Raw genomic sequence first — 26,242 nt, 5'->3', positions numbered from 1 at the left:
TGCTACATTTAGGTACATGATTGTAAAACGGTGATGGGTGATGGTGGAGTAATGTCCATGGCAGAGTCCAGTTCTCAGTCTCACAGGTGCATTGTCCATATGCCTGTGGAAGGATGGAGCAGGGGCAGTTTAAGGTTGGACAGGGTGACAATGTGGGACAGTGGGATGACATCAGGGGGTATCGTTTGCTGGCGGGGGTCTTGGCATCCTACTCTGTCTTCTTGTGAGATCTCAGGTTCTGCTTGCGGGGTGGTTCTTCTTCTGCAGGAGGTGGGGTTCTGGTGGCCTGTTGTTGTGTGGGGGCCTCCTGTCCCCTAGCACCGGCGGAGGTGGTAGGCTGTTCCTGGTCTAGGCTAGTGACAGGGGCCCTTTGGGGGGCCACATGGTCCCGCAATGTGGTGACTATCTGGTTAAGGGCCACGACGATGGTCCCCGTTGCGGAACTAATGTTCCTCAGTTCCTCTCTGAACCCCATGTACTGTTCCTCCTGCAGTACCTGGATCTCCTGGAACCTGCCCAGTACCGTAGCCATCGTCTCCTGGGAGTGGTGGTATGCTCCCATGATGGAGGAGAGGGCCTCTTGGAGAGTGGGTTCCCTGGGCCTGTCCCCCCCCCTGTCGCACAGCAACCCTCCCAGTTCCCCTGTGTTCCTGGGCCTCTGTCCCCTGGACGGTGTGCCCATTACCACTGCCCCCAGGTCCCTGTTGTTGTTGGGGTGGTGGGTCAACCTGGGTGCCCTGTAGTGGCGGACACACCGCTGATTGACGTGTCCTGGAGACAGAGGCATGGGCCCGCTGGGCGGGAGCTGTGCTGGTGTTCCCAGAGGGGGTTAGGTCTGCTGTAGCCTGTGGCTGTCTGTGGGGAACCGACTGTCCCGAGGTCCCCGATGGGCCGGGCTGGTCATCTGGGTCCAGGGAGACAGAGCTGCTGTCATCACTGGGGGCCTCTTCTGGGGGTGGAATGGACATCTCTGGACCCTCCGTGGCGGTGTGGTGGCGTTCGGGTCCTGCAGGGGTATAAGGGTATGGTTATTGCTTCTGTGTGTGGCATTTCGTGTAATGGGTGGGTGGCCGTGTACCCAAGTGCAGGCATTCCCTTGTGGGGGCTTTTCTGAGGGTGGCTTGTAGGGGTGATGTGTGTGTGCAGTGGGCATGCTTTGGTGATGGGTGTCCATGCTTTGGGGACGTATGCAGGGCTAGGTTTTGGGATGGGTGGGTTGTGATGGTGAGCCATTTGCAAGGAGTTGGTGTGATGGGGGTGGGGGTGAGGGTGGGGGTATGATTTGGCATGCAGGTGGGGTGGGGGGAATGAAGTAGTGGAGATTTGACTTACCAGAGTCCATTCCTCCGCCTACTCCTGCGAGGCCTTCAGGATGCAGGATGTGCAAGACTTCCTCCTCCCATGCTGTGAATTCTGGGGGAGTAGGTGGGAGTCCGCCGCCAGTCTTCTGCACCGCGATGTTGTGCCTTGATACCATGGAACGCACCTTCCCCCGTAGGTCGTTCCAGCGCTTCCTGATGTCATCCCGATTGCGTGGATGCTGTCCCACAGCGTTGACCCTGTCGACTATCCTTTGCCATAGCTCCATCTTCCTGGCAATGGTGGTGTGCTGCACCTGTGCCCCGAAGAGCTGGGGCTCTACACGAACTATTTCCTCCACCATGACCCTGAGTTCTGCGTCAGAGAACCTGGGGTGTCTTTGGGGTGCCATGGGGTGGTGTGGATGAGGTGAGGGGTGGTGTATGTGTTGTAGAGTGTGGTGAGTGTGGTGGTGTATGGTGTTTTGTGCGTGGTAATTGTGTGGGTGATGTTGTGATTTGCCTCTGTGTGATGGTCTACTCTAAGCAGTGCTGTCTCTCTCTGTCCTTCAGTCGCTATTGTGGTCGTAAGGGTTTGTGGGTGATGTGGGTGTGTGTTTTATATTTAATTGGGTGTGTGGGAGTGTTGTTTGTATGTATATCAGGTGTGTGTGTTTCAAATTGTCCAATGTGGTTGTGTTTTGTAAGGGTGTGTGTATTTTGACCGCGGCGGTGTGTACCGCCAATGGAATACCGCGGTTGAAAGACCGCCGCATGGATTCGTGAGTCGGAATGGCATGGGTGTTTTTCTGTTGGCGTGACAGTGGAGGTTTGGTCCTCGCCAGTTTTTCGCTGACCTTTGGTGTGGCGGACTTTTGTGGATGTTGGGTTTTTGGCGGTTTGACAGTTGCGGGTCAGAAGGCCGTTTACCGTGGCCGCGGCGGTGTTATGGCGGTCTTCTGACCGGCGGTAAGCGCTTTTTACCGCCGAGGTCAGAATGACCCCCCAAGTCATCAGAGTAATAGTTGGGGCCATCGGTTTCAACTATGTGACATTCAATGAAGGTGAGACAGTCCCGACTGCATACAAATCACACTTATATTCAGCAAAAGAACAACGCTTTGCTCCCACTGAGAAAATTCTCACTGCTGTGCAGATTGCTGTCATTAAAGAAAGACCTCTTGGCCAAGGAAAACGCATTATTGTTATTTCTTTGATCCCAGCCCTAGAGGCTGTTACAAAAGCCAGTGTTACAAACACAAAAGCATTACATCCACATTGGATACAATGGGCTACGTCTCTGACAGCCACTGATGTAGATTACATTTTAGACCCAAAGTTACAAGCTCAAGAATTTTTACAATACGAAATAGAATACCCAGATGCAGCAGATACATTGCTTATTGAACAATATCTTAGAGTCATGTACACCAATGGCTCAGCACAACCTGCAATTGAAACTAAACACCAATATTCGGCTGCTTGCACAATCATAAGCGGCTACATGGAGGGCGATACATTTTGTCCTCTACATACCTTTACGCAAACCCTAGGGGATTGCACAGAACAGTTGGCAGAACTAAAAGCTCTGCTGATGGCACTGGAATACACAGCTCCTGCACAGCTTACGCTGATTGTTTGTGATTCATGTATTGTGTCCAGTCCTTTAATGAATACCTGCATTATTGGCGCCAGAATGGGTTCAGAGGTTCCAAAGGCAACACCATTAAACACAGACTTCTGTGGGGGAAGTAGCAGATCTGAAAGAGACGCTACCAAATGGCCACGTTGTACACACACTTGGACACCAGCTTCTTGGGATACACATTGCTGGAAATACATTGGCTGATGAAGCCCCAAGGTCAGCAGTGGCAGTGGCCGCTGTAGCTGCAGTGACTTGTTTGAGTTCCAAACCGGACGCTGACATTTGGGCTGCCATGACAGCTACGACTGATGGTAAGCCCTAACCTAAAGGATTTCCTAATAAATATTCCTACCGAATGGGAGATCGCCTGAACGCTGAAGTTAGAATACCAGGTGTAGGCGTAAAGGGCATTCCCAACAAAGACATAAGACCGTGGTTGATTAAAGCAGCGCATGAGGGGGTGGCATCTGCCCATGCTGGTGTGGAGGCTACAATTTCGATCCTGCAGGCCCATTATTGGTGGGCAGGTCTTTAAAAAGAGACCAAGCAGTATGGCCTTTGTTGTGACATTTCTCAACAAATTAAAGATTCCACTGCCAAGCACCCGCCACAGACACCCCTCTTAATTTCTAACAAACCATTACAATGTGTGTACTTGGACCATTGTGGTCCCCTGACACCTGAGAATGCATACAAATATATTTTAGTAGGTGTTGATTCATGCACCAGATTTTTATGGGTGTGGCCACAATGCTCGACTGATGCTCGGACTGTTATTAAAGATTTGCGAGTCTTTATCGGTACATATGCGGTTGCGACCTTCCTTTTGGAGCAGGGCCCTGCTTTCGCCTCAAGGGCATTCAGGGATGCCATGGCTTCATTGGGGGTCCAACTCCAGTACTCGTCCCATTTCATCCCGAGGGAAATAGTGTAGTGGAGTGATTAAACCGTGATTTAAAGCAATCCTTAACAGCCAGAGTCTTAGGTACGGGTTGTAGTTGGCTTAATCACCTATATGGAGTCCAGAGAGCACTAAATAATCTGCCTAGAAGGTTCCTGGGGGTTCGTCCTTCATATGAGTGCCTGTTTGGAACTCAAATGTATGTTCCGGATCTTGATGGTCCTGGCGTGGAGGCAGCAGAGACACCCTTTGACATAAATGAACGTGTCACTGTCTTACAGGAATTGCAACAGTTCCATGATGATAATTCTTCTAACAGTGCCGCCTCCACAGGAATCAAGGATGTGCCTGTAACATCTACCGGCTGGATTCTCAAAGTTGGGGATCTTGTACATGAGAAAGTCACTGTGAAAAAGGAACTTGGCCCTTCTTATCGAGTGCCAGTCCTAGTACTAGGGATACACGGTACCAGAACTGTAATTCTACCACCGTTGGCAGGTGCCAAAGTAAATCGTTTTGTCTCCATCAACAATGTCAAACTACACCATGTGGCCGATCCTGCACAGCCGACCAAGAGGAATATCCAGTAGTTTCCAAATCCCTCTCACTACTGGCGAAGAAGTTCCTCTACAAGTTGTATATACCAACTCTGACAGCTCTCGAGCTTGGGGAGGGTGGAAGATGATCTTGCATTAGTTCCACTAACATCAAATAATTTAGAAATATTTGACCAAGTTGACTCAACTTCAACACAGACGGATAGTGCTATCTATAGTGCGCCACCACAGGAAACACCAACTCCACCACTGACAATGGCTTCACCATTTGCACGAACTGCCTCTGGATATTTTGCCGACTTCAACAATGACTTCTCAGACTCATTCACCTCTTCGACAGCTGACTTGTCAAGTGCACGCAAGCTAAAAAACTGGCTTAAAGAAACATATTGTATCTTTCCATGGAACTATCTATGGCTCTCTTTGACTGTCTTAGCCTTTCTACTTTGGATTGGTTTTGTCATCACCTTTTTCTTATTAATACATGGTCACTTTGGTGAACTGGTGGAGGAGGTTTTAAAGCCAAATTTTTCGTCACATAAAGTCCAAAGAGACTTATCCTTTGTGAACATTTCCGCAGTACCAATTCCTGATGAGACAGAGTAATGTTTGATATATACGGTCCCACGGAAGTTATTCAAATACCGTATGTGTTCAAACTATCAATGAATGATATAGTAATACCAGGCATTGTATCTGATGATTGGGATGTGAAAACAGTTGATTCTATGATGACTGAATTGCAATATTATACTGTCTTTGAAAACAAAGATGTTCACCAATTTAAAGAAAATTATGGTGATATGTTTTGCTATAATTATTATGGGCACCATTTCATACACAGAGCGAGTAACCCCAGAACTGTTTTCAATTATACGCAATGGGAACATTGCTCGACTCCGCCACAGGGGAGTTCCAAAATATTCTCTGAAAAGTTTGCATATTTTTCAGGGCACAATGTGAAAAATGCTTAGTCATATTATTTCAAAGTACCACCTAATAAGGATATACATATATTAATGACTAATATGACTAATATGAAATTTATATATTCGGAATCCTTTGTTTCCCTGTTATCGATAGAAGGCTATGAATACTGGCTGAAAACGATTTATCTGAAAAGTGTGTGGGAAACAAGAAATTGGCAAATTAAGGGAAAGGAAGTTTTGTTTAGAGCATGCCTTATTCCTGTACAAATTATCTTTTTAAGTGAAACAGTACAACAGACAAGTTGTTTCGGCATAAAACATGCCCAGTATGCCTGCCCCTGCAAAGTTTTATAAATGGCAAAAATATACAAATGCAACTGAAAATCAGCTTGATGAATGGGTCCAGAATGGTACGTTTAATGCATCACTGACACGTCCTAGCGGGTGGTTTTTGTGGCCGATAGATACCGATGGGTGTCATCAATGTTTTATTAACTCCTCGGGGGCTTTCGGACGAGTACGCCAGACCCTCGCTGTATATCATCCGAACATGCAGGTATAGTTACCGCCGCGGTCAGAATGGGCATTGAAGCACCGCCAGCCTGTTGCCGGTGCTTCCGTGTCCATCCACTCTGGCGGTCCATGACCGCCAGGGTTGGAATGAGGGCCATAGTGTGGGAAAATTGCACCTACAATGGTTAAAATCATCCTCACTAAATGCAGTTAAAGAACACCTCAGTCTCCTGTCTAACACCACTGATTTACAAGGCTTCCTGTTAGGCCCCAGAACACCACATAGGAAGCGTTTCTTATATGCAGTATATCATGAAATTTGGAAACTTTCCCAACCAGATGCTGCTGCCCGGTTAAAGCAAATAGATCAGGAAAATCCAAAAAAGGCATTAGCTGTTGTGGATAATGGGATTAACACCTTGTGAGACCGGATATATACCATAAATAATATAGGGGGTCATTTTGACCTCAGCGGTCTTTTTGAAAGACCGCCGAGGGACCGCTGTGCGGAAGACCGCCAGTGGTGGCAGTTTCCTGCTCGGCCTATTATGACCGTTGGCAGCTTTTGGATGGAGAGCCGCCAACAGCCATACTGGCGGTCAGCGGTGAAGTGGAGGTTGCTCCACCTCCACTGCCACGCCAACAGAACACAGCCCAGCGAATCACGTCCTGTGATTCACCATGGCAGTGTTCTGTTGGTGGTGTGGTGTCAGCAGAGCTGCCCCCATGGCTCCCGTCCCCTCCCGGAGGATCGTCGTACCAGGTAAGTCGATCGTCCGTGAGGGGGGGGGTGGGGGGTTTGGGTGTTGTGTGGGTGCATGGGGGTGTGCGTGTGTGTATGTGAAGGTGGGTGTGAGTGCGTGTATGCTTGCGGGGGTGTTGTGTGCATGGGAATGAGTGCGTGTATGTCTGTGGGTATGTCTGTATGGATGTGTGCATGTATGCTTGAATGTGGGTGTGCGTGTCTGCCTGTGTGTGTGTATGTAGGCATGCATGTTGGCGTGTGTGCGTGTGAGTCTGTAGGTGGTGCCTGCGTGCATGTCGTGTGGGTATGGGTGATGTGATGTTGGGGGTCGGAGTGGGGAGGGGGGCCCTGCCACCTTTGGGGGGTGGCAGGGTTGGTGGGGGGGTAGGGGAGGGAGTCGGGGTGGGGGTGAGGGGTGGGGGAGACCCCTATCAGTGCCAGGGAAGGAATTCCCTGGCACTGATAGTGTTTGCCGCCATGGATTTCATGGCGGTTCAAACCGCTGGAAATCCACGGCGGTAAGCCAGGTCAAAATACCGCCGGTGGTATAGTGGCGACCGCTGGGCTGGAGACCCAGGTCTCCTGCCCGGCGGTCGTCTTCCCCCTGACGGGCGGAACGGAGCACCGGCGGATGACTATGGTGGTAACCGTCATGGTCATAATTCCATGCAGTAAGACCTCCAGCCTGTTGGCGGTCTTACCACCTGTTCTCCGCCATCTGCCAGGGTCGTAATGACCCCCATAGTCTCTTCTGCTATAGACATTATACAATCAGATATGTCTTCTTTACACCATGAACAAAGTCAGATCAGGTCCATTATGCAGTTAGGTTGGACGCTTCAAACATTGAAGGCGGGTCGCGTTCCCTGGCAGCATGTCAGTGCAAGGGAGATATTTTCTTCCTTTAATCTAATGTGACAACAACAACTAATGGTTAAGAAGGATGCGACTTATGTCATGCTTAACATTGAGAAATTAGAAAAGTTGCATTTTACTGTGGCCAAAATACCATCTGCTGAGTGGTTAATACATGAGGTTATTAATCTGCCTATTTCAACACTACAATTGACCTCCTGTTTAAAACACATTCCGGTAGGCAGATATGAAATGCTGGGAGATAGTTACATCCATGAGGTGTGGGAGCTTCCCTTGTCGTACAAATGCTTCAGTGGCATGAAAGAAGTCTTTCTTAGCGGTAGTGAATGTGAGACTTCAGTCAGCCACTCAATGGTTTGTAAACAGTTGTCCTTGCATGGGGCGTGTTACACGTCTGCTGCAAACTTGGCTTGTTATCTGAAGGGAGTTCCGGTCCCCTTGATTAGACCTACGTTCCAGGTGCTTTTAAACGGCAGCTACGTCCTTCTCAATGCTGAAGATTGTTGTGGCATTTGGGCCGGAATAGTTTACATTGTTTCGGTCTCTAAGGTCGATACATGCTGCGGGAACGTACTTTTTCCCCCCACTAAAATTAAGGAGGTAGCTGATATTTGGCCTCACATTGCTACCTCAAACATAAATTTTGACAAGTTGGGCAACTCAAGACTTTACTGTTTCAAAAGCATGTGGCCCTTACATCTGCGTGCGAGACCTATGCACTTCAAGTGGCAGGGTCATCGGCAGAAATACAGTCCCTGTTAAATACAAACTTTCCGAGACACTTTGGTGAACTTGTGGGACGAATATTTAATGCGTCCAGTACAACTGGAATCACACATTTTTTCAAAGCTGTTGGTTCTGGTTTCATTCACACCTTCTCCTCCGTATTCGGTTTGATACCTTCAGCTATCCACTCAATTTTCTCTAGTATTTTCGGGGGATTTCTGATAACTTTGGCTTCATTAGCTGGCATCCTGCTGTTGCTGTTTTTTATGGGCAATGGCTGTGCAAAAGAAAGCTTTGACAGAATTGCAACTAAATGATCAAATTATGATTAGACAGGCAGATAAGGGAGGAAATGTGGTGATCATGAATAAATGTGATTACGAGAATGAAATTCTTTCCCAGTTGAATGATGCTCGATGTTATAAAAAAACTGTCATATAATCCGATTCCTGGTTTGACCAATATCATTCCGAACAAATTGAAAAATTGGTGCACACATAAATTGCTCAATAAAGACGAATATCATTATCTTTTGGTTGATCATCCCAGGTTTCCATGCATATATACTTTACCGAAAATACACAAGGAGTTACCCTTTCCTCCAGGGAGACCTATTATTTCTGCCATCTCTGGACCCACTGAAAAAATATCAGAATATGTGGATGTGTTTCTTCAACCTATGGTTAGTAATCTTCCTTCATATATTAAAAACACTACACATATCCTGAGTATATTAAGTGATATAGAATGGGATACGAACATGTTATTAGTAACCCTGGATGTTGTTTCATTGTATACCTGTAAAAGACATGACTTGGGTTTAAAAGCGGTAGAACTTTTTCTTAACAGGAAATCTGCCACCTTATGGGAACCATACAAGGATGATATTGGAAATGATTGATTTGATTCTCAATAATAATTTCTTCCTCTTCAAAAAGGACTGGTATAGACAAAAGCAGGGGGTGGTGAGGGGCTTCAGATTCTCCCCTTCTTACGCCAACCTTTTCATGGGTTGGTTTGAGGAGAGGTGGGTCTGGGGACCTGATTCTGATCAATGGCATAGTGATATATTGTATTGGGGCCGTGACATCGATGATTGCCTTATGATTTGGACGGGCAGTGGTGAAGAACTGGTCAAATTTTGTGAATTCCTCAATTCAAATTATATGAATGTGAGATTTACTTACAAATACAGTTCTACTGCTATAGAATTTCTTGATGTACAACTGTTCACAGAGAACAATATAATACATAGTAGACTATATAGAAAGACTACTGCTTGCAATTTGATCATACACTCTAAAAGTGCCCACCTACAACATCAAATCACTTCTATACCTTTTGGAAAAATGGTTAGGGCCAGACGCAACTGTAGCAAAAATGATGAATTTGACACATGTATTGTTGAAATGAGCCAACGATTTGCACAAAGAGGTTACAAAAGGCACATCATTGATAAGGCTCAACGTAGAATTAGACATATCCACAGGGAAGATACACTGAAACCCAGTGAGCTTCTAACACGGGATGAGTGTGACAAAGTTAGGCTGGTAACAGAGTACACCGAAACTTCGAAACTGTTGTGGCGATTTGTCAACAAGCACTGGCATATCCTACAACAGGATGATATTCTTAGGGATGTTTTAAGTAAGAAACCTGAAATCACATACCGGAGGGGTAGATCCCTTAGGAATATTCTCAGTCCCAGTTTTCCAACAATACGTAATAGAGATGATTGGTTATCTACCCATAGGATGGGCTTTTTTAGTTGTGGACACTGTGGACTTTGCAAGTGGGCCTGCCAAGGTAAAAGGGAATTTACTGACAACACTGGTCAGACCTTTAAGATCAGATCTATCATTAATTGCAGCACTCCATTTGCGGTGTATATTGTCACTTGCAAATGTAACTGGATGTATGTAGGTAGTACAATTCGTCCGCTTAGAGCGAGAATTGGAGAACATGCTAGGGCACTTATACACGAAGACTACAGATACCCACTTATAGCACATATTCTGTCATGTGAATCTCAAGGTTCCCGAAAAACTTTTGAATTTTTTGGTATTGAACATGTACCCATGGACCCCAGAGGGGGTAACAGTGAATTAAATTTATGCAGAAAAGAAGCAATGTGGATTTTATGCCTCAGAGCGGAAGAGATGGGTCTCAACACGGACAGGGAACTGGAATATTTTTTAGGTGATTAAGGTATGAGACAGGTCACTAATTGTACTGTGAATATATATATCACCCTATGTTATGGGGAATACTCATTAATATCTCAATTGTATTGGCGTATTAACCTCATCTGTTTACCCATGTATGTTCATGATATGTTACTGCAACTGATTGAATTTGATTCATTATCTGTTAAGGTGAAAAGAGTTATACCATTCTTGTTGAATAATATGGTTATTTATCTTATGATGTGAAACAATATGAACTTGAGAACAATACATTGGTGTGTGAGCCCTGACAGGTATACATCATGGCTATGATACACTATCCTGTCAATTGAATACTTCTTTTATGATATGTTTGGTGTAATATTATTTTATTCTTCTTCTCATTCTCTTACATGTCAGTCACTATTAACTTTCTAAACATGTGGATTATATCATACTCTATATTCCTCTGTATGCACACTCTTTTTCTCTTCAATTTTGCAAAATAAGTCTATTTCTTCCTTCGCTCCTGCTTCCTTCACTCCTCACTGCTGCCATCTGCCTCAATTTCCTGCTAGATTCCCTGTATTTTTCTTGGTTTCGCTCTCCTCCTCCCGTAGCCGCTTCGTCCCCACGGCCCGCCCCCCTCCCTCCTCGAATCCTTGCCTTCCCGCCCTTGCTCCTCTGCTGGCCCGTCCCCCAGCCCTGCCATTGGTTCCCACCACCCCTCCTCCCAGCTGACACACCCTCCGTCCTCCCCTCTTATGTCGGCCGCAGTGCGGAAGCGCTGCTGGCGCGCCAAAGACAAGCCCGTCTGCGTCTGTCCGTGCCAAGACCACGCCTAGCGCCAGACCCCCTGGCCAACACGCCCCCGCACTACCTTTCAACATTGCACCGCCGACGAACTCCACGCCCTAAACCCAGGTCGTTCCTCCACCTGCTGCCGTCCACACCAACGCACACCAGAGGACCCTTCTCTTGCAATGCCTGCAACTTCACCTGCAAGCCAACCCCGGAACACCATATCAAAACAACAGACTGCCACCTAAAATGCATCCTGCTGAACACCCGCTCTGTCCACAAACACGCCATTGAACTCTGGGACTTACCGACCACTCACTCACTGGACATTGTATTCCTCAATGAAACATGGATGAACCCTGCCTCGGAACCAGACATAGCAATAGCTATACCAGATAATTACAAAATCACCAGAAGAGACCGCAACAACAAAACAGGAGGAGGAATCGCCATAGTCCATAAAAACACCATAAGAATCTCCACCAACTCCGATGACATCATCAAGTCCGCCGAGCACCTCCACTTCACAATCTACGTAAATGCCAACAACACACTCAGAGGAACACTGGTCTACAGACCCCCCGGCCCGAGATCACAGTTCTGTGACGATATCGCCGACACCATCAGCTCCCAAGCCCTCGCCTCAACGGACTACATCCTCCTAGGCGACCTGAACTTCCACCTGGAAAATAACATTGAAACCAACACCACCAACCTAATCGACAACATCACCACCCTCAGCCTCTAGCAACTTGTCACCTCATCGTCCCACTCCGCAGGCCACACACTAGATCCCATCTTCACAACCAGCAACCACGTCGCATTCAGCCACACCACCAAACTCTACTGGACAGACCACCGATGCATCAATTTTTCCGACCAGAAACCAGTCACTCACCACCACCGCACCCAGCCGCCCGACGCAACTGGAGCAAAATATCCATGGACCAACTCATCTCCACCATCGCCCAGACCCCCACCACTGGGACCTTAGACCCCAACACAGCCACCAACCTGCACCACTGGTTAGAAGACTACGCCAACACCCTCGCACAGCTCAAAAAACACCCAAACACCCCGCACAGAATCAAGGCCCAGATTTACAGGAATCCAAACGACGATGCCACAGAATGGAAACAAATTGGCGCCATGACCCCACCACCTCCAATTGCTTCGCCTTCAATGAGGCCCTACGCAGACATCACCAATTGATACGCAACGCCAAAAGGGCCCACTTCAAAAACCGCATCGACACCAACGCTCACAACATCAAAGAACTCTTCGGCATCATCCAAGAGCTATCCACCACGAAGGCATGCTCCAATGAACCGCCGCCATAACAGGAGCTCTGCAACTCACTCGCATCCCATTTCCATCAAAAGATAGATGAAATCCACAACAGCTTCAACTCCAAGTCCCACCAGCTAACTACAAACACCCTCAAACCCTACGCTCCAAGCAACACCCACCTCCTCCACACCTGGACCCCGGTCAACACAGAAGACACCGCAAACACCATGGCCTCCATCCACTACGGATCTCCATCGGACCCCTGTCCGCACCACATCTTCAATAAAGCCAACACCATCATCGCCCCCATCTCTGACACACCATCAATAGTTCCTTCGAATCAGCCACCTTCCCAGAGAGATGGAAGCACTCAGAAATCAATGCCTTGCTAAAGAAACCTAAGGCAGACCCTGATGACCCCAAAAACTACCGACCGATCTCCCTCCTCCCCTTCCCATCCAAAGTCATAGAAAAAATCGTGAACAATTAACTATCCCAGTTCCTGGAAGACAACAAGGCACTCAACACCTTCCAATCTGGATTCCGCAAAAACCACAGCACCGAGACCGCACTTATTGCTGCAACAGACGACATCAGGACCATGCTGGACAAAGGAGAAACAGCAGCACTCATCCTCCTGGACCTCTCCGCAGCTTTCGATACGGTATGCCATCACACTCTCCGCACACGCCTCCACAACGCTGGAATCTGCGACAAAGCCCTGGACTGGATCTCGTCATTTCTCACGGACAGGACCCAAAGAGTCCGCCTCCCGCCATTCCTATCAGAAGCCTCCAATATCACCTGTGGCGTCCCTCAAGGATCTTCACTCAGCCCCACAATTTTCAACATGTACATCGACCCACTCGGCAACTTCGCACGAACACACCACATCAACATAGTCTCCTACGCCAACGACACTCAGCTCATCATCTCCCTCACAAAAGATCCCACCACTGCAAAAGACAACCTCCACAATGGACTCCACGCCATAGCTAGCTGGATGGAATTAAGCCACATCAGGCTAAACACAGACAAGACAGAATTACTCATCTTCGACACTAACCCCTCAGCCTTGGAACGACTCATGGTGGCCCACTTCCCTAGGATCTGCACCCTCACCCACCACGCACGCAACTTGGGCTTCATCTTGGATTCCACACTCAGCATTACTCAGCAGGTCAATGCCATCTCCTCTTCCTGCTACAACACCCTCCGCCTGCTCCGAAGAATCTTCAAATGCATTCCCATCGAAACCAGGAAAACCATCACCCACGCCTTGGTCAGTAGCCGATTGGATTACGGAAACGCACTATATACAGGAATAACAAACAAACTCCAGGCAAAACTGCAAAGAATCCTGAACGCATCCGCCAGCCTCATTCTGGACATCCCACGCTGCGACCACATCTCACCCCATTTCATAGACCTACACTGGCTCCCAGTATCAATGAGGATCACCTTCAAAATCCTCATCCACGCACACAAGGCCCTCCTTAATACAGGTTCCACCTACCTCAATGACAGACTCACCTTTCACACCCCCACCCGCAACCTTCGCTCTGCCAACCACGCCCTCGCCTATGTTCCTCGCATCCACTGCACGACCGCCGGAGGAAAATCATTCTCCCACCTTGCCGCAAAGACCTGGATCTCCCTACCACTTCACCTCCGCCTGACCGATGACCTTCTATCTTTCAGGAAACACATTAAGACTTGGCTTTTCGAACAGTAGCTCCCCCCCCAGTGCCTTAAGACCTACCGGGTGAGTAGTGTGCTTTACAAATCCCTGATTGATTGATTGATTGATTGATTGATCTAGATAGTCTTCTTTGTATTGGAGCTTGGTTTTTTGGTTGTGTTGACAAGTACTAATAGTTAGCATATACTATAATTACCCTCCTCACATATATCATTTTTTCTGGCAATTACTAATATATCACAGTACTATGTAGACACAGATTTTCTATTTTGATCTGTGTACGTCTATGTAGTTTGGATAGTCAAATCAGTATTGATTTAAATACTGGGCTAGGCGATTGCGTTATTAATAATACGAGCACTCTTGTACAATAATACGATACTCTTCACAAGATGGCTGCACTGAGGAGATAAGAGTCCTTCTATTATTTCAGCACTCTGTGTCTGTCCCGTCGATGTGGGATATTCTTTACCACCACAGGAGGCCACCTGTCCTCTTTCTATTTTCAGGAAGGTTAATAAGATACCGGCACCAAGGTTTTCCGCCGTGTACTCGTGTTCCCAAAAAGGTGAAGCTAATCGCCGATACTGCCGCAGGTGGGTCAGACTCTTGACGCTATTGGCTAAGTTTCTTGAGTTGTAGGACGGTCTATTTTTGTCTGTGACTGAGTTATTTTTTGTAGTGATGGAGCCACAGGGCTTACAATACCAGTAGTGGTGGAAGCGATCGCCGACGCCTGTCCGCGTTCGGTGTAGATGTAGTCTAATTCACAGTATTAATCTAGATGAATCCAATTATTGATGGCGTTAGGCTGGTTTAGATTTTATGGTGGTCATCATCAGCAATGCAGTAAGATTTACTACAGGTGATGCCATCTGATATACAATAACTAAATAATGTCGGAACCATTTTCGGATGCGTACTCGCGTTCGATATGTTTGGAATTTAATTTCTGATGTACACTAAGGTGGGTTCGATCAAGAATAGCGCTAGTTGTGTTGCTCTAGTTTGTTGTTGGACTGTGGTGCTTGGTACATATGAACTATGATGGAGCTACATGATACACATCTACATTAGTGGTACATGTCTTTCTTTCCGCAGCAGATTTAGCCACAATATGCCTGAGATTTTAGTATGAAGTGGAGATACAATGTGTCTAACCCATAGATGATTCATCACTATGACTTTTGATGTTCCTTTTTACATACTGAAACTCTGTGAACAGGTAACTTTGGTTACTCTGTCTTTAATCTTACTGCAATAGTTGCTAACCAGTTTGTCATATGCATAATTTTACTTAATATTAGGTCCGCACTTCCTGTCTACGGATCACCTTTTACACTGAATAATATCACTTTATCTAACTAATCATAACGGTTTCTCACACTTTTTGGTTCTGGTTTTTGGAGATTCACAGTGACTGCTATATATTCACGGGGTCACACAAAGAAGGGTGTAAATTGCCTTGTGAGTTAACATCTTTAAGTTTTCCTACCCATCCCACGTTTCTTGATTTGCTTTGGTGATTCGGTCAACGGTCTGTACATTGTTTCGAGATGTGTTATGTTTTCCATGATTGGTTACCAGATGTAAAAAAAACTATTTTGAAACAATTGCAGCCCTGACAAAGTCATAGGGGTATCCCCCAGATGAAACAGGTGTTGGCTGTGGAATCAGGTTGGATCAACATCTCTGGTAATCTCTTGAAAAAAAGAACCTATTGGAATGGATTTGGACATTGAAATTTGATTGTGGGTTTGAATTGGAGCATTACCCATGGCACTAAAACTTTCATTGATTGAACGGATTTTCTTGGATGGAGATATTGCCATTAAATCATAATTATTCGTGGAATATAGTAGTGACTGCCTCGCCTCTTAATTCTTGCAAATTGATACTTCACACACTGTGACTTGGTATCAAGATACACCATATAGGATAAATGTGACAATTTTCGGCATAACATCATACTGTTGGATATGTCATTGTTGATTTAACGAGTGCCTCTTGTTTGTTTTCCTGTTCTCAAACAAGACATTCTTGATCACTCTGTGCTTCATTCAAGGCTGCAGTTCAGTACATTGCCGGTAAACGTGGTAGAAGTTTAGTCGCCAACATTCGTAGAAAATACTCATCCTTACGTAGGGACATTTTCTCAGAACATCAGCTGTGTTATTATAGAAACACTTCCTTGTCCCTTACACGTTAGAGGGAGATTCCAGGCAGCGAACCACGAATGCATGCTGATTGCTTAGCTACAGATGCTAACGCAGACCACAGGCCCTTGCTCAGGTATGGGGGTTGATGTCTTCCTGGGGGAACCTGAAAGGCAGAACTAGAGCTTAACATGCTGTGCTCAAATTATAACTTAGATAGGAAATAGTCCATCGATCATAGCGACAATATTATAGCGTTGTTTTTATGCTTCACTCTTCTTGTCACAATTTTAATACTGTCATGTTGCGTTGTACTGGTTATTGCAGCTCACGCTTTGCTATCTAATCTAAGATGCAGTTGTTTTATTAAACTAATCATTGAAACATATACTGCTTCTGTTTGTTGTAAATGAGAGAGAACCGGATTCGACCTGAGTGACCACGACTTCCCTGAGAAGCCTAGTATGTCATGTGTTCGGCTGCCCAATCATCACTATCCTTTGGTAGAGATGAGGCACTGCTAGTTAGCCCGAGCAAAACCCGGATTGGAGCGACAGGTGTCACCCGCAGTGGGTTGCACTTAGGGGGTCATTCCGAACCCGGCGGGCGGCGGGAGCCGCCCGCCGGGCAGAGACCGCCAAAAGACCGCACCGCGGTCAAATGACTGCGGCAGTCATTCTGACTTTCCCGCTGGGCGGGCGACCGCCAAAAGGCCGCCCGCCCGCCCAGCGGGAAAGCCCCAGCAACGATTAAGCCGGCTCCGAATGGAGCCGGCGGAGTTGCTGGTGTGCGACGGGTGCAGTGGCACCCGTCGCAATTTTCAGTGTCTGCTAGGCAGACACTGAAAATCATTATGGGGCCCTGTTAGGGGCCCCTGCACTGCCCATGCCAGTGGCATGGGCAGTGCAGGGGCCCCCAGGGGCCCCATGACGCCCGTTCCCGCCATCCTGTTCCTGGCGGTGTTTACCGCCAGGACCAGGATGGCGGGAAGGGGGTCGGAATCCCCATGGCAGTGCTGCGCGCAGCGCCACCATGGAGGATTCACTGGGCCAGGGGTAAACCGGCGGGAAACCGCCGGTTGCCCTTTTCTGACCGCGGCTTTACCACCGCGGTCAGAATGGCCCAGGAAGCACCGCCAGCCTGTTGGCGGTGCTTCCGCGGTCCCCGGCCCGGAATGACCCCCTTTGTCTCCTACACCGCGGAAGATTCTGCTGCTCAAAATCCAGTAGTCTCATTAGAATAATTAGAGCCTACGCGACAGTTTAAGGAAACTAGGTTGGGGCTGTTAAGAGGGCAAAAACATTACTTAATGGCCTGTGCTCATCAGGGCCTTTGAAGTATTCACTTCATACTACAAACGGTAAGTTTCAAAATACTCTGCAGAGGTGGGGCCATGCAGAGGTGGGGGCAAATCGGAATCAAAATGGAAGGAGGCACACTCATGAACACCCCAGCTGCTTACATGGCTTCTGCCGACCTGCTGGTTAGAAGTGAAACAGTCACAGTTGTATAACTCTCTCGAGAGTGAGAGAGAGAGAGAGAGAGAGAGAGAGCCTTCGGCTATCAGTACTTCTTCGTGTCTCCTGCTCCCTGCTCCAGCCTCTACATTACTTCGAGCACAATGCAACATCTCTCACACAGGGGGAATATAGATATAATTTTTAAATATTTGTGTTATTTACGTAGCCTGTAGAATACTTCATGGCATATTTACAAAAAAGTGATGCATCAGTCGTGATAAGCCACTTTTCTTGTGTCACCCCTGCCCCACCTAACGACACCATGGTTGCATTGCATTTACAATACGGCACACCATGGAAGTCGTTAGGACAAAAGCATCAACATTTTAGACGCTATTGAGGTGCTTTGGTGCACTAACATCAAAAGTTTGAGACGCTAGCGCAGCAGAGCACAGGGACACCCTTTGATTAAAATGGGTGCACCATTTCAACGCCTGCTCTGAGCAGGAATTAAAAATGAAGAAAAAAATGGCACAGTGAAATGCTGTAAATTTCACTCCGCCATTTTTTGGGTCTCTCTGCGTCGGAACGCCCCCCCTTGCATACATTATGCCTGACGCAGGCATAATGTGGTGCAAGGAGTTTCAAAGTGGCGCAATCCCAACATTGCTCCACTTTGTAAATATGGAGACGGGGAAAGCCACCTTGACATAAAAAACATTACGCTGTAGCAGAGCAAAGTGGCAGTCGGGCCTTCTAAATATGCACCTTCATGTTTTGACTATTGTTTGTAGAGCACATGTTGGTCCAAATGCCTTCTTTCATGAAGTTCACACTTCAATTCTCCGTAATTATTGCCATTTTTCCATTCGCGTCTAGTGGCCTCTATGTTGGTTGATGAATTTCACTTTTCCGGAGAGAATGTATTTTCTTAAAGGTAGTGAGTGGGCCTACAGCCTTCAAGCAGAGCTATGAAAAAAGTTCCATTGGAAATTTCTAAACTCTTATTACAGATTCAGCCCTAGGCCTCAGTTTATTGACCACAGAGGACGCAGCGGCCAGATAGCACAGATTACTCCAAAGCCATCATATCCTGCCCCAACCTCTCAAGGCTAGATAGAGCACCTGGTACAGATGCAGTTTTGCAAAAACATTTACTTCTTCTGACAAGTACAAAACAACATTTGACGGGACAGACCAATGCAAAGATTACATTTTATACCGCTCCATTGATTCATAGCAGTAAATGCTGATGCAAAATTGTGCTAGCAGTCGACTTAATTCAGAAATAACAGTACATTGTTACAGTAACATCACTGAAATCTCTTTTGGTTCCTGCTGTTTACGTCCCTTACCTTCGGTTATTACAATGCGGACTTGCAAACAGGATGAGAAAGCGTTTATGGGTATCATTAATCTGTAAAACTATTAACATCAATGGTTAATTATTTACTACTTGAAATAATGTCTTCTGGTGCCTTTGGGGATACATGCGTTACTATTCAGAAAAATTTGACCAAATGTAGCTAGTGAATTCAGTCCCTCTGTCAAACCTATCATATCAATGTTTTCCTAACATAATGGCCTTAACTTTCTCCTGAAAACATGAAAATGTTGAGAATATGCAGAGGTCCTATTATTTTGCTGCCATATCACCTTTAAACAAAAGGAATTCGGAACTAACTCTGTGGCAAATCTATTCGTGATGAAAATGGTTTAAATTTTTTATCATAAAGTAATGATCTCAAAGAGGTGTCTGCCCTTCAGCATGAAAAATGCAAATAACTTAGCAGACTAAAATGATTCAGAGCCTGGAAGCGACTGCATGCAGTAATTCAGATGCATGAACTGTCTGTACCATTTTTAAAAAAGTCATACCCTGCAGTGTTTCTATGCACATTGATTTAGCCATCTTTAGCAAATAAAAAATAGAGAGGCATTTGAGGATATAATTAAAAAACAGTAAAGTCATTTGGCACCTGCCGCTACTCCTTGTGTATTGTGTACTGAATTTCTTATTAGACACATCCTAGCCTAGGTTTTTCTGGTGCAGAGCATGACATTGTTACCAGTAAACTTGATTAAACAAAAAAATTAACTGAGCTCAGTGCAGCCACAACATGTTATAGTTAGCCTTTGTGCTGAGGAGAGACTTGTGAAAGACGGGACAGCTGTTTGAAACCTTGACTCATTTAGTCTTTGGAGGCAGCCCAGCAGCTAGATGAAGACAGGGAAAGGTATATGTTACAAGTAAGTCCACAATAAAAGTATGAGAAGTTGTTTATTGTCAAACCACTGAAGCAGGCAGCCTTAATCCAAGCAACACTTAAACTTACTATTCACAGAACCCCGAGCTCCTAGAGTTCTTTATTACATACCCAGGTTCTGTTGCCTTAACACTAGAAGGTAATCATAACACATCCTCTTCCCCACACTTTTGTCAATAATACAAACATATAAGATAAATGGAAGCACATAAACAAGTAAAAAGTGAACAAGGAAAATTATTTTAAAAAATGCTAACAACTAAAATATCAACACTATACATTCATGGTACATAATCCTTCAACCACTCAGGTTTGCAGCGGATCCTAGTTCAGAATTCTGCCTTAGTAGAAATTTTAGCTTTACATTTTTCCTGTTGATGTTTTAACCATGACCTTGTTTAGACAGGTTGGACTGGTAGATGGAAACCTCCATTTCACTATATGGGGCATACTCCACACATCACTGTTCCTTAAAACCACTACATTCTTCTTCACTTCCCTTATCTGGAAAGGCCCCATGAATGCAGATTTTCCTTTTTTCCCAAAACCACGTTTCTTTAACAACACCATATCACCAACCACCCATTTGACACCAGAAACACCATGTTTAAAATCATACCTACTTTATACTTTTGCTGATATACTCTTCTGAGCTCACGTCCTCTGTTCAATCTTTCTTCCCACTGTTTTGCTTTCAACATCCCCTCCATCCATGCTGGGTTCATTTTAGTACATCCAACTCTACCTCTCAGGCACATAAAGGGATATAACATCATAATATAATTTGGGGTGTTGCAGTGTGCCCACCACATATCCCTGAGTATTTCAGTAAAAGTAATTTTCGTTTCAAGAGCTCTCTGAACACCAGACTTAACCATTCTATTCATGCATTCTGCCAGTCCATTAGCCTGAGGCAAGTACAAGGCTGCTCACAAATGAACAATAGCCAATGACTTCAAAAAATGTTTTATTTCCTGTGAGGTGAATTGTACACAATTGTCAGTTACCAAGAGCTAAGGTATCTCTTAACGAAAGAACTCATCTTTGAGGAACTGAATCACCACTCTAATGTCCAAAGTTCCTACACACTTTGTCACTACCCATTTGGAGGTATAAATGACCAATAACATCACATAACGTTCATTAGCAGGAAATAGAATGGACCCATAAAATCCAACCCTAACTTCTGTCACTGCTTATCCGGCACTTCCACAGGTGAAAGAGGAGTTTTAGTCACAGATTTACTCTTGTCACTTTGTGCACACAATACACATACTTTCACCAGTGTTTCAACTTCACAGTCTAGTCCTGGCCACTGGTATAACTCCCTAAGCCTAGATTTAGTTAAATTCCTGCCCAAGTAACCCTAATGAGCCAAATTGATCGTCTTATCCCTTATTCCCATAGGAGGTATAGTTTTTAATCCTCTGAATACAATTTGGTGGTAAGCCGAGGATAAAATAAGAACACTGAAAAACTTTGACCCACCCAAGCTAGTTAATTCTTATGAAAAGTTAGGTAAATGTTCCCATATGTGCTTATTTAGATCTCTAGGGTCCAGACACATGCAAATTTGTTTCCGATCCTCCTTGGGCACAAATACTACAGGTGGCAGCCATTCTGACGATTTGATTTCCTCTATGACACCCAAATCCAACAATTTCTACAACTCCTGCCTTAGAGGTTCCATCATTAATCTGGGAACTCTCCTTACTTTGTGTACGCAAGGGGTGGCATTGTTTTTAAGAATAGTTTTATTTTCAAAATTCTTTAAACAACCTAAGTTGTTACCAAAAGACTGTGGGAAATACCTTAAATATATCTTGATTAGTAACCTTATTGCTCACTACCATCACTCGACACAGAGAATTTGGATCCATCCTAATATCCATGTCATGTTGATGGTACCAGCCTAACAAGTTATCTCCCCCTTCAGCTATATAAACCTTACAGTTTCCTTGTTGTGAAATTGAATCTTCATGACTCTGTAACGTAATACATCAATCTTAGATCCACAATAACTTACTGGATTAATATCAGATGTTAACAACGAACCATAGTCTTCTCCAAATATCCCTTCCCAATTCTGGTCACCTATCATGGTGTTAGGTGAATCCAAGTCCGTAAAAACTTTGACCTCCCTTTTGTCAAATTTGATGGAACACTCAGGCATAATAATTGGTCCATCATCAATTGTACCGGTTACTTTCAACAATTTTGTTAACATCAGGTTTTGTGCTAAATACCGTTTTGCTCATGTTATCTGATACCAGGTCTACATTCAAAATCTGTTCACCCTTACAGACTTGTGCATAATGACCCCTTATTCCTCATTTCCTGCAAATAGAATTTCTTGCAGAACAATATGATCGCTGAATGACCTGGATTACCACAGTGATAACACTTTGATCTTATGTCCTTGTTTTCTTAGGTTTAAAGCTACTAGAACATTTGTTGTCAGAATTCTCTTTCGATACTACCTTATAATCTTGCATATCCTTAAACATATCAGCATGCGAAATATTTTGGTCTTTGAATGTTTGGACATTTGAATCATTATCATTAATTTCTTTGAACCAATTATTAGTACCCTCCATTTCTTTCACAATTGCTATTGCTTCTCTTAAATCCACATTTTTTGTCAGTAATTTCTTATGTACACGTTTGCTGTTGATGCAACTTACTAGTTGGTCTCTGAGCAGGGAATCAGTGATATCTCCAAAATCACATGTGCGTACTAGTGTACGTAGAGCTGCCACAAAATTCCCATTATACTTAGTTTTCTTTGGACCTTTGCAAAAAAATTGTGTCTTTCTAAAACCACATTTCACCTAGACTCAAAGTGTTTGGCCAATATTGCTACAGACATATCATAAATATACCTTAGTTTAGACTCCGCTTCTCATATACAGAGAGGCCCTCATTATGACATTGGCGGTAAGTGCCCCTTACCACCATGCTGACTGCCGCCAACATACAGTGACCGTGGCGGTATACCGCTACACGTATCATGACCCACACATAGAAATCCGCCACCATACAGACACACACACAAGTCCGCCACACCAAAGGTCAGTGATAAATTGGCGGTACCAAAACCCACACCGTTACTCCAACAGAAATACGCCCACAGCATTATGACCCAAGAATCACCGCGGCGGACATTCAACGTGGTAAACAATTGGCAGTACATACTGCTGCGCTCAAAATACACACACACTAACAAAACTACACGACATTGGAGAATTCAAACTACACACACCTGACACACATACACACACCACATCCACACACCCACAACACTATAAAACACACACACACATTACCCACACCGCTTAACCACTACAAACAATTTACAACAAAGAGAGAGACATTCCAGGAGCACCCACCGAACCAGAGCCACAGAACACCATCACCCATACACCATCCACGCATCTCACAGCACACACCTCAACACATCACCCCACACACACACACTCACACACACCACACACACTACACCCATGGCACCACAAACACCCCAGGGTCTCAGAGGAGGAGCTAATGTTAATGGTGGAGGAAATCATCCGGGTAGAGCCACAGCTATTCGGATTGCAGCAGACGTCCATCGCTAGGAAGATGGAGCTATGGCGGAGAGTCGTGGACAGGGTCAATGCCGTGGGACAGCACCCCAGAACAAGGGATGACATCAGGAAGAGACGGAATGACTTACGGGGGAAGGTGCGTTCCGTGGTTGCAAGACACCAACTAGCTGTACAGAGGACTGACGGTGGACCCCCACCCCCTCCCCCACAACTAACAACATCGGAGGATCATGCATCTTGAGGGCCTGGCAGGAGTAGCAGGAGGACTGGACTCTGGTAAGTCAAATCTTTACTACTTTCACCCCCTCTACCTGCATGCCATCACAAACTCCCACCCCTACCCGCACCCCCATCACTCCACCATCTCACATATACCCCACCATCACAACCCACCCATCCCAATACCAAGCCCTGCATGCAACACCAATGCATGGTCCCCCATCACAGACCTGCATGGACACCCATCACCACAGCATGCACACGAGTGACAATCACTTAGCCAACCAAATCACAACTCACACAAGCTAAAGCTGCCTTGGTAACAACAACCATAGAGGGGAACATACTCATGCACAAGATGTCACACGCAGTAACAATAACACTGCATTTACGTCCCCAGAGGACCCCCACACAACATCACCGGAGAGGAGGTGCCAGCAACATCCAGTCGCCCCCCAGAAGAGGCTCACAGTGATGACAGCAGGTCTGCACGCCTGGATCAGGATGACAAACCTGGCCCATCAGGGACCTCTGGACAGTCGGTGACCTAGCCACAGTCAAATACCACCACAGAGCCTCCACCCTCAGGAAACACAAGCACAGCACCCACCCAGCGGGCCCATCCCTCTGTTCTCAGGACGTCGATCAGCACTGTGTCCACCACTACAGGGACCCCAGGCAACCCCACAAACACTGGACGATCAGGGATCCGGGGTCAGTGGCAGTGGGCACACAGTTCAGGGGACCGTGGCACAGGACAACAGGGAAGCTGGGAGGACTGCTGTGTGACAGGGGGAGGACAGGCCCACAGAACCTACTGTCCACGAGGCCCTCACCAACATCCTGGGAGCATACCACCATTTCCAGGAGACCATGGGCCAGATACTGGCCAAGTTGCAGGAGACCCAGCGGCTGCAGGAGGGACAGTACCTGGGGATCAGGGAGGACCTAAGGAACATCCACATCACCCTGGTCACCATTGCAGGGGTGCTGGCAGACATGGCCAGCACCATGAGGGAGGCAGTGGCACACCAACGGGCCCCTGACACTAGCCACACCAATGAACAGCCCTCCACCTCTGCTGACCCTAGTGGACAGGAGGCCCCGCCACAGAAACAACAGGCCACCAGTACTCCTCCCCCTGCAGAAGGAGAATCACCACACAAAAGGTTCCTGCGATCCAGGCAGAAGCCAGAGAACATTGCCAAGACCCCGGCCAGGAAATAAGACTCCCCTGAATGTCACCCTTGGGTCCCACTCTGTCACCCTGTCCACCTTGAACTGCCATTGCCCCACTCCCTATGCCCCCTTGGACAATACACCTTTGATATCAATAGACTGGACTCTATCCTGGACATTCCTCCATCATCAACCCAGCCCATTGCAATACCCCCTATACTTTTTATCACATAAATAAACACCCTTGGAACTAATACAAGTATGGAGTCTGTCAATTGATTGAAATATGTATTAGTTTAACAAGCTGTAAACTTTGCAATTTAAATGTACAGTTATATATACATAGGTATGACCTGTAGTTGGCAGCAGTAAACACACCAGGAGCCAGAGTGGGGCACAAATATCTGAAAATAGAGATGCCAAAGGCTACAATAAGGGGCCATAGAAGTGGGAAAATCAGGCTGCCATGCACAATGTCCAACACAAAACTGCAATGGAAGGTGAAGTTACAGTGTCTTACCTGTGTGAACTGGAAGTACTGTTGAATTATAGTTGTTCTGTTGCCCTCATCCTCTTCCTCTACCTCCTCTTTTTCACTGTCCACAGGCTCCACCACTGCCACTTGACCATCGCCAGCCTCATACTCCTGCAGAAAAGTCACCTGGAGTCTCAAGGCCAGGTTGTGCAACATGCAACATGCAACGATGATCTGGAAGACCTTCTTGGGTGAGTAGCACAGGGATCCACCTGTCAGATGGAGGCACCGGAATCTGGCCTTCAGGAGGCCAAAGGTGTGCTCAATGATCCTCCTTGTTCGCCCATGTGCCTCATTGCAACGTTCCTCTGCCCTTGTCCTGGAATTCCTCACTGGGGTCAATAGCCATGGGAGGTTGGGGTAACCAGAGTCACCTGTAAATATCGAGGGATACCTGTTAGCCAGACACTCACTCTTAGGGCCAAACCCACACCCATATACCAAGAGACACTGGGTGGGGACCATGGGATCACATATTAGCCACACCCTGTGCCTCTGGAGTTGACACATCACATATGGAATGCTGCTATTCCTCAAATTAAAGGCATCATGCACAGACCCAGGATACTTTGCATTCACATGGGAGATGTACTGGTCCGCCAGGCAAACTACCTGCATATTCATAGAGTGAGAACTCTTTCAATTTCTGTACACCTGTTCATTTCTCCGGGGGGGTATGAGTAGCATCAATAGC

Source organism: Pleurodeles waltl, chromosome 10 (genome assembly GCF_031143425.1).
Source record: "Pleurodeles waltl isolate 20211129_DDA chromosome 10, aPleWal1.hap1.20221129, whole genome shotgun sequence".
NCBI classification, from domain to species: Eukaryota; Metazoa; Chordata; class Amphibia; order Caudata; family Salamandridae; genus Pleurodeles; species Pleurodeles waltl.
The sequence above is the reverse complement of the archived record's forward strand: the minus strand, read 5'-3'. Positions refer to the sequence as shown.